The 13,092-nt window shown below is 31.3% G+C and overlaps 1 protein-coding gene and 1 long non-coding RNA gene across 3 annotated transcripts in view; one reads left to right on the top strand and one right to left on the bottom strand.

Moving 5' to 3' along the window:
• The window catches only part of LOC118188691 (uncharacterized), a 120,709-nt gene that overhangs the window by 28,292 nt on the left and 79,325 nt on the right, over window positions 1–13,092 (bottom strand). The window lies entirely within an intron of this gene.
• The window catches only part of LOC118188689 (uncharacterized), a 51,626-nt gene continuing 49,143 nt past the window's right edge, over window positions 10,610–13,092 (top strand). The window contains exon 1 of one of the 2 annotated variants that reach the window (XM_035359186.2): window positions 10,610–10,766. The gene's annotated coding sequence lies outside the window, so the exon portion shown is untranslated. The remainder of the gene's footprint in view (window positions 10,767–13,092) is intronic. The other variant, XM_085807520.1, reaches the window with a different exon arrangement.

The following is a 13,092-nucleotide window of genomic DNA, read 5'->3' as shown; positions in this document are numbered from 1 at the left end:
TATGTCTTCTTCATGATAGATTTATTTTCTATTTTTAGCGTTTGTAAACCCTTTTTCTTAAGCTTTGCGAGCATAGATGTGCGACTTTTTGTCGTATTTACTATTGAGTTGATTTTGTATTCACTATAAATATTGCCGTTGAAGATAATGTTAGATAACGCTATGAATAAAAAACCCTTTATCGCATTTCTAAATTTAAAAACTCGCTTGTGACCTCTGACTGAACGGCTCTGAGTTGCATTTTAACACGTTCTATCTTACTGGCTTTTAATTAAAGCAGCAGCTAATTCATAAACATTAAACAACGCTATTATTGGGAGAAAATGACAGCAATTAACCTTTGTTCATTTGGGGTGATCATAAAATGAAAGAGATAAACATATATGGGTTGCACCATAGAATGTTTTTGCAATGCTAATTTTTTTTTTTAAATTTTTAAGCTTCGTTTTATTTTACTTTTAATACGCTAGTTTCTCTAGTAATTCTTGTTCCTACCATCTGAAATTCCGACTGATATTTTAAAGCTGATTCAGAGACAGTTAAAGGAAATGATTTCCTGTTTTTGGAATTTTCAGTATTGTGTATGCATGTTCATTAGAAAAACAAAGAATATATGCGTGTGGCCTTTCTTCCTGGTAGTATGGAGACTAATATACATTTTTTTCTTTATGATTTAAGATGCCACTATCTATTCTTATAAGAACTTGAAGAATCTATTAGAATGCTATTACGAATATATTTAACTCTGAGTAAACAATAATCTGAGTTCATAATAGAAACTCTGAATAAATAATCGCGTTAGTATTGTTCAGAGCCGGCTCAATATATAAAGCAATTTTTATCACTCAAGTGAGAAAAATTGCATTTACTAAACTTTTTTCCATACTCAAAATTTTTTTCTCGATCGTGACAAAATTTTCAAAATCGGTTCGTAAATCTGTAAGAAAACAGGCAGCCTTCTTAAGTTCCTATTTTAAAGAATACCTTAAAAAATTGCTTTATGCAAAATTTTCTGGCTGTTCAATTAAAGTGCGTCCACCAACGGCCAAGCGGTAAAGTTGCTTGACAATGGTAGATGTACCCGGGCTCGAGTCCAGGCAAACGGGCTGGCTGCATGGGCGTTTTCGTCGTTTTACCCATGTGTAACTTGTATACGAGCTAGGTTTCCTTAGAAAGTCCTCCTCGAAGGCATCCCTCTCTTTAGGCGGGATAGCCCTCGAGTGCTTTGCCATATTCAAATAAAACAAAGCAACAAACGTGCACGTTACTTCACATTTTTAATCCAATACCTTTGCTGAGATATTCACCTTTAAAACTCAGGAAACCGTCTAGAGGCAGTCAGTATTTTGCTTGTTACTAATATTGGCGTTTATATTTTTTTTACGAAATTGAAATTTTGAAAAATATGGCTATGCATGTACATAATATTATCATAAAATAAATAATGCACGCAAAGATATGATAATTTGCTCATTTATCTCAGACACTCTATGTAATGAATAAATCATATGGAGTTAATTTTTGTATAAAAAGGATTAACAGTGTTAATGATATATTCGTCGACCCAGAGATTATTAATTTATATTAAATGAATACCTATCTATTTCTAGACTAAAAAAATACGTAAACAATCACTCTCAGCCTCCTTACATATTTCGGCCATCAGTAAATTGTTCGAAATAATACTTACCAAACCGGATGAGTAAATTACAGAAATGAAACATAAAAGAAGGCGAAAGTGTTTCAAGGCGTTTCCAGTTTATTCATTCTAGGCTTAAGTATGCAAAGTGAACTTTATGCTTTGCTAGGGAGGCACTAGAATTCCATGTTTAAACAGCGTCAGATTAGCATATTTCTCTAACTTTTTTAGTAACATCTTTTAAAATTTAGTACTTTCTTCCCAGTTATTTTCTGCCCATGCATATTTTTAGACACCTGAAATGTATTATATGTAATTTTAATGAAAATAAAAGTAATAATGATCATATATAATGACAAGACATAATGCATTAAACTTTATTCTTCAGTATGTGATATAAAACATCATTAAAAATGTCATTATCAAGAATCATTAACCCTGAGGACTTTTGAATTAAAGCGTTTCTTCGTTCTAAAAGCAATAACAGTTTACAGTCACCATAATCGGTGGTCGTACTTACAGAAGTTATACTGCTAGAGTATAAAATAATAACGTGTCCACAGAAATTCACTCGAACAAGATCTATCATACTTTAATGCCCTAACTGTTAGGCCCAATGACACTGCGTATCACAACATCACTATTGCATAAATAATTATTATTTCCCTACAGTCTTAAGCTTTTTCTGCTCATAACGTATTTTTTGGAAGGGTGTTCAATTTTTAATGTATTTATTTAATGCATACTACGAGTCTGTGCTCGGCCATTTCATGGCACCGATTTTCTTCAACCGTTACTTACTAATCTAGCGATTATTTCCGGTTAATTATTGACATGTAATTAATAGTTAATCACAATGTTTTAAAAATTAATATATATTGCAATTAATTACTTATAATCATTCGAAATGATTAAATAATTGGATACAAACAATTTGTTACAATCAGTTTGTAGGGTTCCTCACTTTTTTTGTCTAAAGTAAACGTCGAGGAACCCAGTGAACTGTTTTAGCGACTTATCACTTCGTTCAACTAAAGATGTAGACTCAAGAAGGGTTAAACTATCTTTTATTTCACTCAAAGAAGAATAACAGTTGGCTCCTTTCTCGGGCTTACAACAAAGCCTCCACTTGGGTTTGAACTCAAAATAAGAAGTAAGAACTGAACTATTACTAAGAGGCTTAGTTGAAGCTAACACAGGTATTTATAGTTCGACAGTCTCAGACGCAAACCTGGCTGGCATTCTGCCAAAGCACATAGACTTGTCCAAAGGGGCCGTTATTACTTGTTGCGACGTGAAAGGTCACGTAAAAGTCTTCCCTTCTCCGGAAAGAGATATGTTGGAGGGAAAGAAAGTCCCCATCCGTCCATCCTATTTTAGAAATAAATCGGTTCGAATGGCGTATGCATTTTTGCCCTCATGGTCGCGGATGAGGCGGTCGAAATATAACGCAGTTGTCCTCCTAGCCGGCGAATATCGAAAGGCATGTAATAATACGGCCGAGCGCAACAGCTTCAAGAGAGACTTAGCCCGAAGGCAAACACGCGCTACTCAGGATTCCTAGCTCTCTCTCACGAAGTAAATTCGACCTTCCTTAAATACTACCTCTAAATCATTTGCATTCAACGCGATTCTAAAAACCCATTCTGGTAGGGAGTTGTAACTGGAAACAAGAACTGATACGAAAACACTCTGAAATTAAAAGAAGTGTTATAAAATTAGAATATGCCTTACAAGTTAACTGATACATATTTTATGCATTTTGTACCGTTATTTTTCGGTTTATGAAAACAGTCATTAAGCAATCCGCGGTGAATAATCTTTGAAGTAAGTTGTTGTTTCAAATGGCCGAAAGAATGTCGAATGCATTGCCATTTGAATGTTGTTTCAAATGGCAATGCATTCGACTAGAATGGCAAATAATGGCATAATACTTGAATGGCAATGCATTCGACTGGAATGGCTAATGGCAATGCCCATAGGTCATTAAGCCGTCTTATCACCAAGAGAGCTGCTCAAAGTACACACAAAGGGCAACTGTTTTTGTATCCCCGAAAACGGAAAAGTTCCTCCAATTTTGATAAAGAACTTTACAGGGAACAGATCAAAGGGTTCTCCAGCCCTCTTTTTTAGCAACAAACCTTTCGCAAGGACTTTCAACTTTCTAATATTTCAGTGTCTTCATACCGCACAGACACAAATCTTGCAAATCCTTCTCCGGGATTCGAACATGAGTCCAAAAATTTGGCAGTCAACAGCGCTTTGTACTATACAGATCAAGGTGGTTCTAGCTGTAAAATGTCATGCTTACAACAATTATCAATGTGGGGGCTGCGACTCTCCCAGTGAAATCCATACTACCTTTTCGGTTCTTTGTCTCTTGCAAGTGTAACATCATACTAAGATTAAATGGGAGGAAGACACTGAATGTATATGAAAGAATTTCTTTTTCTCTAGAGTACAAAATTTGCAAACGAAACCCCGTGCTTTAATGACATTAATTATATTATCTATAACTGAAGTGAACCAAAACTATGAGCATCCAAATTAAATTTTCGTTTTGATTAGTCTAATTTAAAAGTTTTACATTTTGTTAAAACGCTTTTGAAAATAAAGTTTTCTCTAATGAAATTAAGCTGCATTTTTGTTCGCTGCTTCTCCCAGAGAAAAATTTTGGAAACTCTTCGAAAGCACGGCCTTGGTACAAATCACTAATCTGTGAAAATTAGAACATATAAAAACAGGTTTGCTATATTTTCGCGATTTAGATCGTGATCACATCTGCTTGTTCATCATAGCGTCGCAGAACTTATTTACATTTCTGTGAAATTTTGTTTATACTGATAATTTAAATCAGACAGATTCTTGCCTGAGTGGAAAAAATTGCCACCTATTAAGTCTTAACTCAAATTTCTCTTTTTTTTGTCAGTCAGTCTCTAATACGAATCAAAAGTTAGACGATATATTCCTTGGTACGGTTATTCAGATAAGTGATGCAATAATACTGCAACTCAAATGTTTCTTAGCTTGAAACATTCAGATGGGAACTAAAGCACTAATATCTTTATACTTCATCAGAGTAATTTTGATTAAAATAATTTGCCTATTGTGCAGCATATAGAAGAGATATTTTGAAATTTCCTTAAGCTACAGCAAATATTTGTCCATTCTTTTTCTCACCAAGACAAAATCGAAAGACTGTGCAGTTTTCTAAATTGCCATCCCTTCCGTTAATTTTCAAATTCCGGCTCTTTTAAGTCAGAACTCAAAATTAGCAGATGACGCAACTTAACAGGAAATTGAAAACTAGTAAAAGTATAAGGTACTTTCTCCCTTCCTTTCCGCATGCCTTCGTAGTGTAATTAGAAGCACACTCAACGCGTATTCGGAAGGTCTGAAGCTCGAGTCCTGGCAAGGGCAGTGCACATACCCTGCTTGGGAAAAAAAAAAAAAAAAAAAAAAAAAAAGTCTGAAAGCTTAAAGATTTTACATTACGCCTAAAGAGACTTTTTTAATCTTTTGTGTGTTACCTTTATTTATTAAATATCATGTTTTATGTACTTAAACCATAAACTTAAATTCAACAGCAATATCTCAGAATAATTTTAAAATGAGCATATCTTTAGAATTTCCGATACACAGTCTCATGCGTTGGAGATAATTCCCCTCCTTGTACAGTTTTGCCATTGCTTGCTTTGAAATCGTTGATTTTCTTAATCAAAAATTCACAAATGCTTTACAAAATATGAAATAGATAATAAAAGAAATCCCATATTTGGGCTTCCAGATGCCCATATACGGGTAGAGATGAACGTTATTCAAAATGTGATGGCTCTAGGTACCGTTGTTTTATCACAGTGCGAGAAACATACATACATTTATGCAGATTCTTCATTATTTAATTTCTTTAAATATAACACAGGGCTCTAATATTTGGTGGCAACAATTTAAAAAGTGATTCGCCGTTTGTAGTGAATCAACGCAAAATGCCAAAACGAAATTAATAGCCCTTCTAAGCTAAAAAATAACACAAGAAGACAGATGTGAGTAATTCCAGTTCATCATTTAGACACAGGAAAAAAAGTTATAATATGCGTGATGATATGACGGTACGAAGATATATTAGCATTTCATTAACTGTGAATGTAAATGGAAATAACCAGACTTCCTTTCATTTCTGTCTCTGTATACAGATCTGATTTGTTCTATCTTCCTACACTATGGGCTTTCTCAATGAAAAACACGACAGTAAACACCAGTATTCACAGAAATTCGGTAGTGCTTGTCAAGTCCGTTAATTTAAAGAGATTCGAATTGCAAACAAGGGCTGCCCGCAACTCGTCTCCCGCTTTGTCTACTTTGCAGCTGTCTGAGGTATGCAGGGGAAAAAAAAATCAATTATTGAATATATAAAGATCAAGAAGAAAATATTTCTAATTACTTTTTTAAAAATAAATTTACATGCTGAGGATTCGAAAATTCACTTCGAGTAAATCTTTGAAGGAAGTAACTATAGAAGAAGTCATAGCATTTTTCGCTGGTATGCAGGGAGTATATTTTTCATCAGCATTATGCCAGTATGCCAGTTTCCATGAGTTGACATTTTACTATTTTCGTTTTTCAAATACTTGGTTTTTCCCTACTTTCCGCATGTCTTCGTGTTGTAACTGGATAGCAGGTCCGACGCGTAATCGGAAGGTCTGGAGTTCGAACCTCTGCGAGGTCATTGAGGATTTCTTGTTACCTGACATAAAAAATTCCTCCCCCTCCAAAAAAAACTCTATACATTATGCAGACAATAATTACTTATTGTACAATCGATAAATACTATGGATTTCGATAGAATTACTACCAGCCGAGTTCTGTCAATCGAAACATTCTCCGTATCACTAAAATTTAAATAAATAAATAACTAAATTATATGGGACGGATTTTAAACGTATTAATTTACTTTATTTTAAATTATTTTGCATTTATTTTAATGTATTTAGCCTATTTCGTAGTACAGTTTTTTTCCCCTTGAAAAGCCAACTGAGAGTACGAGTGGGCTAATTTACCATTTTTCCGCTATTTAATTATTGTTTTTGTAGCTTGTTTTTGATGCTTTTTGTATCTTTATTCTATTTTTTTAATTTTGATTTTAATTTTTATGTATAGGCATATTATATATTGGCAATTTTTAATTTTTTTATGTAGAGGCTTTTTATATATTGACATTTATAATCCATGTTTTTTGTAACTTCCTTATATATATATATATATTTTCCGTCGATCTATTTTTCATGTGAGTTAACTTTTCACATTTCACAACGGTCAGATTCACTAATTTTTTTCGTGCATTAGCAAGTCTTCCAGCACTAAAATTTGGCAGTTTATCGCGCTTATACAGTTTTTCCAGTTTTACCAGACAAATTTCTTATTGTTTATGTAGTACTATGTTACAGCATTTCATGGAGCTACAGCTCCTGGTAACTTTTTAGCAAGGTTGCTGCAATGTTCCTACCTACTACTATATATATATATATGTTATACATCTTATATTTTTTTAAATTTTGTTATTTTTTATTAATTTTATTCTATTGGAAATTAATTTTTTAAAATTTTTTATTGTTTTGGTTTTATTATGTACAAATTTACCTTTTTTTATATTTTTTTTCCTCTTTGAAGTGAACATTTTTTAATTACAATTTTTTAATTTTCTTTAATTTGTGTTTTACCGGTTTATTTTGTTACACGCAGAAAATAGGATTAACCTTCAAATACGGCATTTTCTTTTTCGTTCTGATTTTCGAGATTTTGATTTATTGTTTTCAAATCTTGCAGCACATTGCGCAAGTTTGTGTCTAGGTTTTTATTTTCTTTTTGTTTTTTAAACTGCTTAAAAATATTATATGATATTATATATTAAAAATAAAAATTTGGATGTTTTATATACATATATATATATCAACAAGAATTTAGAAATTCGAAAATTAAAATTATAAATTATTATACTCGCTTCGTATGTTTCGAAATCAATTAAATTATCAAAACATAATAATCAAGTAATTAATGCAAAATTTGGGTGGTTAACCGTCTAACAGGAAGAAATTACAGCAAAGCTAGAATGGAAACAAAACATTTCAATAAAATAATGTAATAAAAACATAATAAAATAAATCCTTGGTCTTCGACAAGGAGTAGCAGTCTCGTTTTTGAATAATATGTGGATGATTATAACTTAATGACAAATACACTAAATAAATTAAAATAACTAAAATAACGTTAAGAAGTGTATAATACAAATAAAAAATACAATAAAGCATAAAAATATTTAAAAAAATGTTTTAGCCTTTTTAATAAATCACCAAGATAAAAATCTGCTTCGACGTGACCCAAAACCAATTAATAAAAAAAATTAAAACGTATAAAATAAGAAACCAGATAAACAACTGGTGAAAATAGAAGCAATAAGCTAAATTATTATTTTTCAAAACAGATAAAAACTGTTATAAACTGAAAGTAGTAATTAAATTTTAAAATCAAGAATTAACGAAATGAAACAATTTTTTTTGGATTGGTAAGCTACGAGCCTAAATTTTGAAAAATTTTAATAAGCAAAAGGAAAAATAATTTTAATAAGCATTAGGAAAAATAATTAATATAATAATAAAAATTGTAATGAAAATTCTTTCGAGAGATTAATCACTAGGAAAAAAAATGTTACAAGAATTTTAATTCCATCCACATGGCACTGGTCAAATGAAATGCAGTAAGCTAAATTAATTTTTTCAGTTACTTTTGTCGAGAATGGAAGGTTATAACCTAAAATGGGATATATTTTCAAAGGCAAAAAAGGCTAAAATTAGGGTAAACAATTAAATTTAATAAAAAATTTAACTAGTTAAATAATAAACTGAATGGAAAAGGAAAATATTTAATTTTATTTTTCCTCTTCCATTCAATATTATTTTTACAAAGAAAAAAATTATTTTTTTACCGTTGTAAAGAATTGACATCTGACTAAAAAAAGAATTCTTTTCCCATTGTAAAGAACTGGCTTCTCACATGAGATGAACAAATTATTCCCGCTTTTGAAGAGCGCAAGTGGTCAGATTACCATGCTTAAATGCGGATGTTTCTAAGATCATGTTGTCAAGGCCGAAATTCCGTGTTTCTTCCTTACGCAGAAAATATCTGAAGCCTATTACAGTTAGCAGGGTAACGTCAGTCAGCCAGAGTGAAAACAGGAAATTTCTGATTTTGGATGAAGTCCTCATAATCTGTTTATATATAGAAAAGTGATTTTTTTTTTTTAACATTTCTCTTTTGCTCAACCTTTTATTGAAATTTTCCCTTTTTGTTTTCACCAGATACTTAGTTTGAGAAAATTGTATTTTCATATGTAAATAGTAAACCATATTATCATAATCAATAGCAATTTTAATTATGAAAATATTAAATAAGGCAATATAAATTTGGATAAATACTTGTAATCTGTAAAAATTTCAAATAATGATTTTTTATAATAAATTATATTTTATGATATTATTATTCGGAGAGATGGTCAGAAAAGTTTTAAACTCATGTACTTTAATTGAGCTTTTAGGGGAATCACTAAGACAGCAAGGTACATTTGTACTGTTACATTTTACAGTACATTTGTACTGTTAAATATGTTCAGATTAAATTCACAGTTCCTGAAGAAATTTAAAATTATTCCCTTTTTATTTTGTCAGCCAGTATTGCCTCCAATATTGAATGTTTTATTCATTAGTGGAAAATATTTCGTGAAGCCGTAATAGAAAATGAATGTTAGAGATGAAAATCTGGTTACTAATGAAAAATCAGCTTACTCGAAATTAACTACTTCACTTTTAATTTCTTAGAAATGAGTGATATAGTTTCGAAGTAATTTTTTAAGTAGAATACTTTGTATGTTCCAATTTTACTCAGTGACCTGCAATCTAGTTTGCCTTCGGTCTTAGAAATTTTTTACCTAAGCTTATTTGAGTTGCAAACATAATTCTATATTCTGCTGTTAAAAGATCGAAAACCAATTTTCCTATGAATATTTGTAATGGAAATTTGAGAAGTAATTTCAGAAGAAAAGCTTAATGTTTTGTAATGAGTCGTGTATAAAAACTTTAGAGAAAAGACAGGACATTAGTATAGTTGTTAGTTTGTGTTTGGAAGACATAAAATCAATTTGTAGCAACTCAACAAACACGGAAGTTTTAATTCTGGAATCTATAACAAATGGAGTGATTAACGATTTTGCACCCACAGTTATGTATATCTCTAAACGTAACACACATGCACATGTAACACTGGTATTAATATCAAGAACTATGTTTTTGAAATACTATTTTTCTGATACGTTTTCTATGTGTTTATAATCACTTTCTTTTAAATTATGTTTCCAATAGTAAATCAAGCATCTCATATTAACAGTAATAACAAGCAGGAAAATTATTCATTTAAACGTAATAGATTCAGTGGAGGTATTGCAGTGTGTCAGCAGGTAAACACTGCAGTATATTTCGATGGAGATATTCTGTAGGAGAATGCGAACTTCAAAGTGAAAGTGATATTGAATTTATGAAGATGAAATAGAAACATATTTACGATCTCTACCAATACCGACCGTCAAGTAAGCACAACCTAATATTTGTACTATTGGGTTTAATAAAATGTTTCTGTGTTGGTAACTGTTTCATAATTCATATCTTAGTTGGCAGTTGCTTCTCTTTCAGAATTTTTCCATGCTTTCTATGGCATTGAACGGAATTTCTGAAGGTTCCCTAAAGGACAAGGAAGGCTCTAAATACCATTTTGTATAGTAATGAATAGAATCTTTTCTTTTATCTGAACCTGGTTGAAAGACATTTGACTTTTCGCGCATAGTTGCTCTGCACAGTAAGGTTCAACCAAAGCAAGAAAGAAATGTACCCACTCTTACGGCTCTGGTTCAAAAGAAGGTGGGACTGACCTACTTTAAGCGTCTTTATAAGACTAAGTTTGATCTAATTTCTAGTCTTGGAGAAATTGCTGATGTGAGATTCATTCATCAAGCCTATATTTGCCCAAAGGCAGTGAATATTCCTGTGGGATTTATTAGTAAACTATAGCCACCTGTCGTTCCGAAGTAAGTGATGCATTTTATGTCCAGTTTACTCTCAGTTTAGAGGGGAGGAAAAGCATTTATATACTTATAAGAGCTCAAATTAGATTCAGTTGCAGATTAAAAATAACAAGCAATTATATGTATTAGGGGGTCATAAATCTTGCTACTGGAGTTGCATTAAAATATGTATTCATGCTGTTACTCACGTAGATAAGAGAAATGTTTTATGGTATTTTGAGGACTTTTGTATGATCCTGGGTAAAAATTATTTGTAGGTAATGAAAGTATTTTCTAAACATATATATTAATTTTCTTTAATGATATAATGTAGCTATGAAATTTAAAGATATTTTAGTGAACAGTATACTGAAAGTGCGTTTTCTTAAAAAATTACTATGGGGGAAAAAGTCAAATTTTTAGTTTATCTGAATAGGTTTAAAAAATGGAATGGAACGGAAATAAACATGTTTTTTCTTATACGAATTCTCCACTTTGGTGAATATTTCCTAATATAAAAATTTTTTCAGTTTTTAAAATTCATTTAGAATTTATATTGCACAGAAAGAACTGCAAAATGGGAAATGGGAAAGAATGCATAAAATTTTATTCAATGCAGTTTGCATTAAACCAAGAAATTGAAGGGGGGAAATTGCAATTCTAAGCTGGAAATAAAGTAGGAAGTATTATATAACTCTTTTATGAACTCACAAGCAAAACATTATAAACAAGGAAAAGAGCTGTTAAAATATGGGATTTTAAAAAATGGGATTATGTTAAAAAATATTAAATTATAGAATTTTTAATTACCATAAAACAAGTACTAAGTGACCGTATTAAGTCATTGACTTTACCACAAAAGGGTGATAATTATCATTACTTTCGCAATGAAATGGAATAAAAGGCTTATTCAAGCTTATCGCTTGAATGAAACTAAAATGTACTGCCAGTCAGATAAAAAGATCGATTAAATTATTAACCGTGATATATAACATTTTACGTGTTAACAGTAAGATGCATGTTACTTTCGATGTTGGCAATATTAATTTGAAGTTAGGATTTAACTGCATTACAGATATTTGATAAAGTTGTGCAAAATAAGTGATAATTTGAAAACTTTCTTTAATTTTTATCCCTGAAAATATAGTACTATGTTTTCAGCCTATAATGCGCATATGAAGGGATGAGAGTCATGCAAAATCAAGACTAGCAAGCAGATGAAACTTGTAATGCAGTTCCAAATTTTTTTTTAAAATTAAGTACATTTATTAGACTACAGGGGAATACACAAACACTGATAGAGCTCTAGGGCTTTCTTTTCTTCATTAATTCAGCTTTTAATCGTTTTCCTAAAACATCAAGGTAGAACATCATGCTAAGTAATATGTTAACTTATAATACGGATACGAAAGTCATGCAAAATCAAAACTAACATGCGAATCAAACTCAAGATGCAACTGAAAAAATTAAAAGAATAAGCGCATTATTAACAAATTTTTTTAGAAGTTTTAGCTATAACGCAGAATTTTTATTCTGGAAAAGAGTTTCGTATAAGCTGCCCTTAAAGTAATTTTTCTGGAATCAAGACGAAGTTTGACTCTTTATATATATGACGGAGGTATTTGAAATTAATAATCTCCAGGTGGGGGAAACGTTAAAAACGAATTCTACTTTACAGAACCATTAATCGCCAAAACAAAAATATCGTTTTGTAGGTTCTTCCTAAATCTATTTATTCAAATTTGCTTGGTGGTCTACGCTGAAAAGTGATGTAAGTCAGTAAATTTGCTCTCGTATAACTCCTCGAATTTTGCTTGTATAGAGATGGAATCTGTTTATTCATTCAATTTTGAGAGCATAATGAACATTTGACTGCTGAACTTCTACGGGGACTACAAACGAAATTTTGCGTTTCCAAGGAATTCTTCTGCTCCCAGTGCTGAAACCGTTTTCAGCAAATTTTCTGCCTTGTTTTAAGATTTAACTTCGAAATTAAAAGTACATGTCGAGGATTAATACTTGAGGAAATAAAGCTTGCAACCATTTTTTTCCACTTTCTTTACACTCTGTATGCATTTAAGTTGTATTAAAAATTAGGACTAATCTGCAAATTATATAATAACAATCAAGTTGATGACAGCTAGTGAGCGCTTATTGATTTGTTTTAATTATGATTTATTTTGCGTAGCTTCTGAACGTGAAAAAGAATCTCTTCCAAAGTAAAGAAGAAGCTTGAAATTAAGTGAAAGAAAAGATGGTAGAAATGGTTTGAATGGCCTTGTTTCATTTCATCAAGCAAAGTGTTTGGGAAGATTTATAGTCTGTAAAAAGCCACTAAGTATGATAGGCA

Source organism: Stegodyphus dumicola, chromosome X1, assembly GCF_044657685.1.
Source record: "Stegodyphus dumicola isolate Sdum_Otavi_A_Nest chromosome X1, ASM4465768v1".
Taxonomy (NCBI): Eukaryota; Metazoa; Arthropoda; class Arachnida; order Araneae; family Eresidae; genus Stegodyphus; species Stegodyphus dumicola.
Note: the sequence above shows the minus strand (reverse complement) of the source record. Positions and strands in the feature narration are given on the sequence as shown.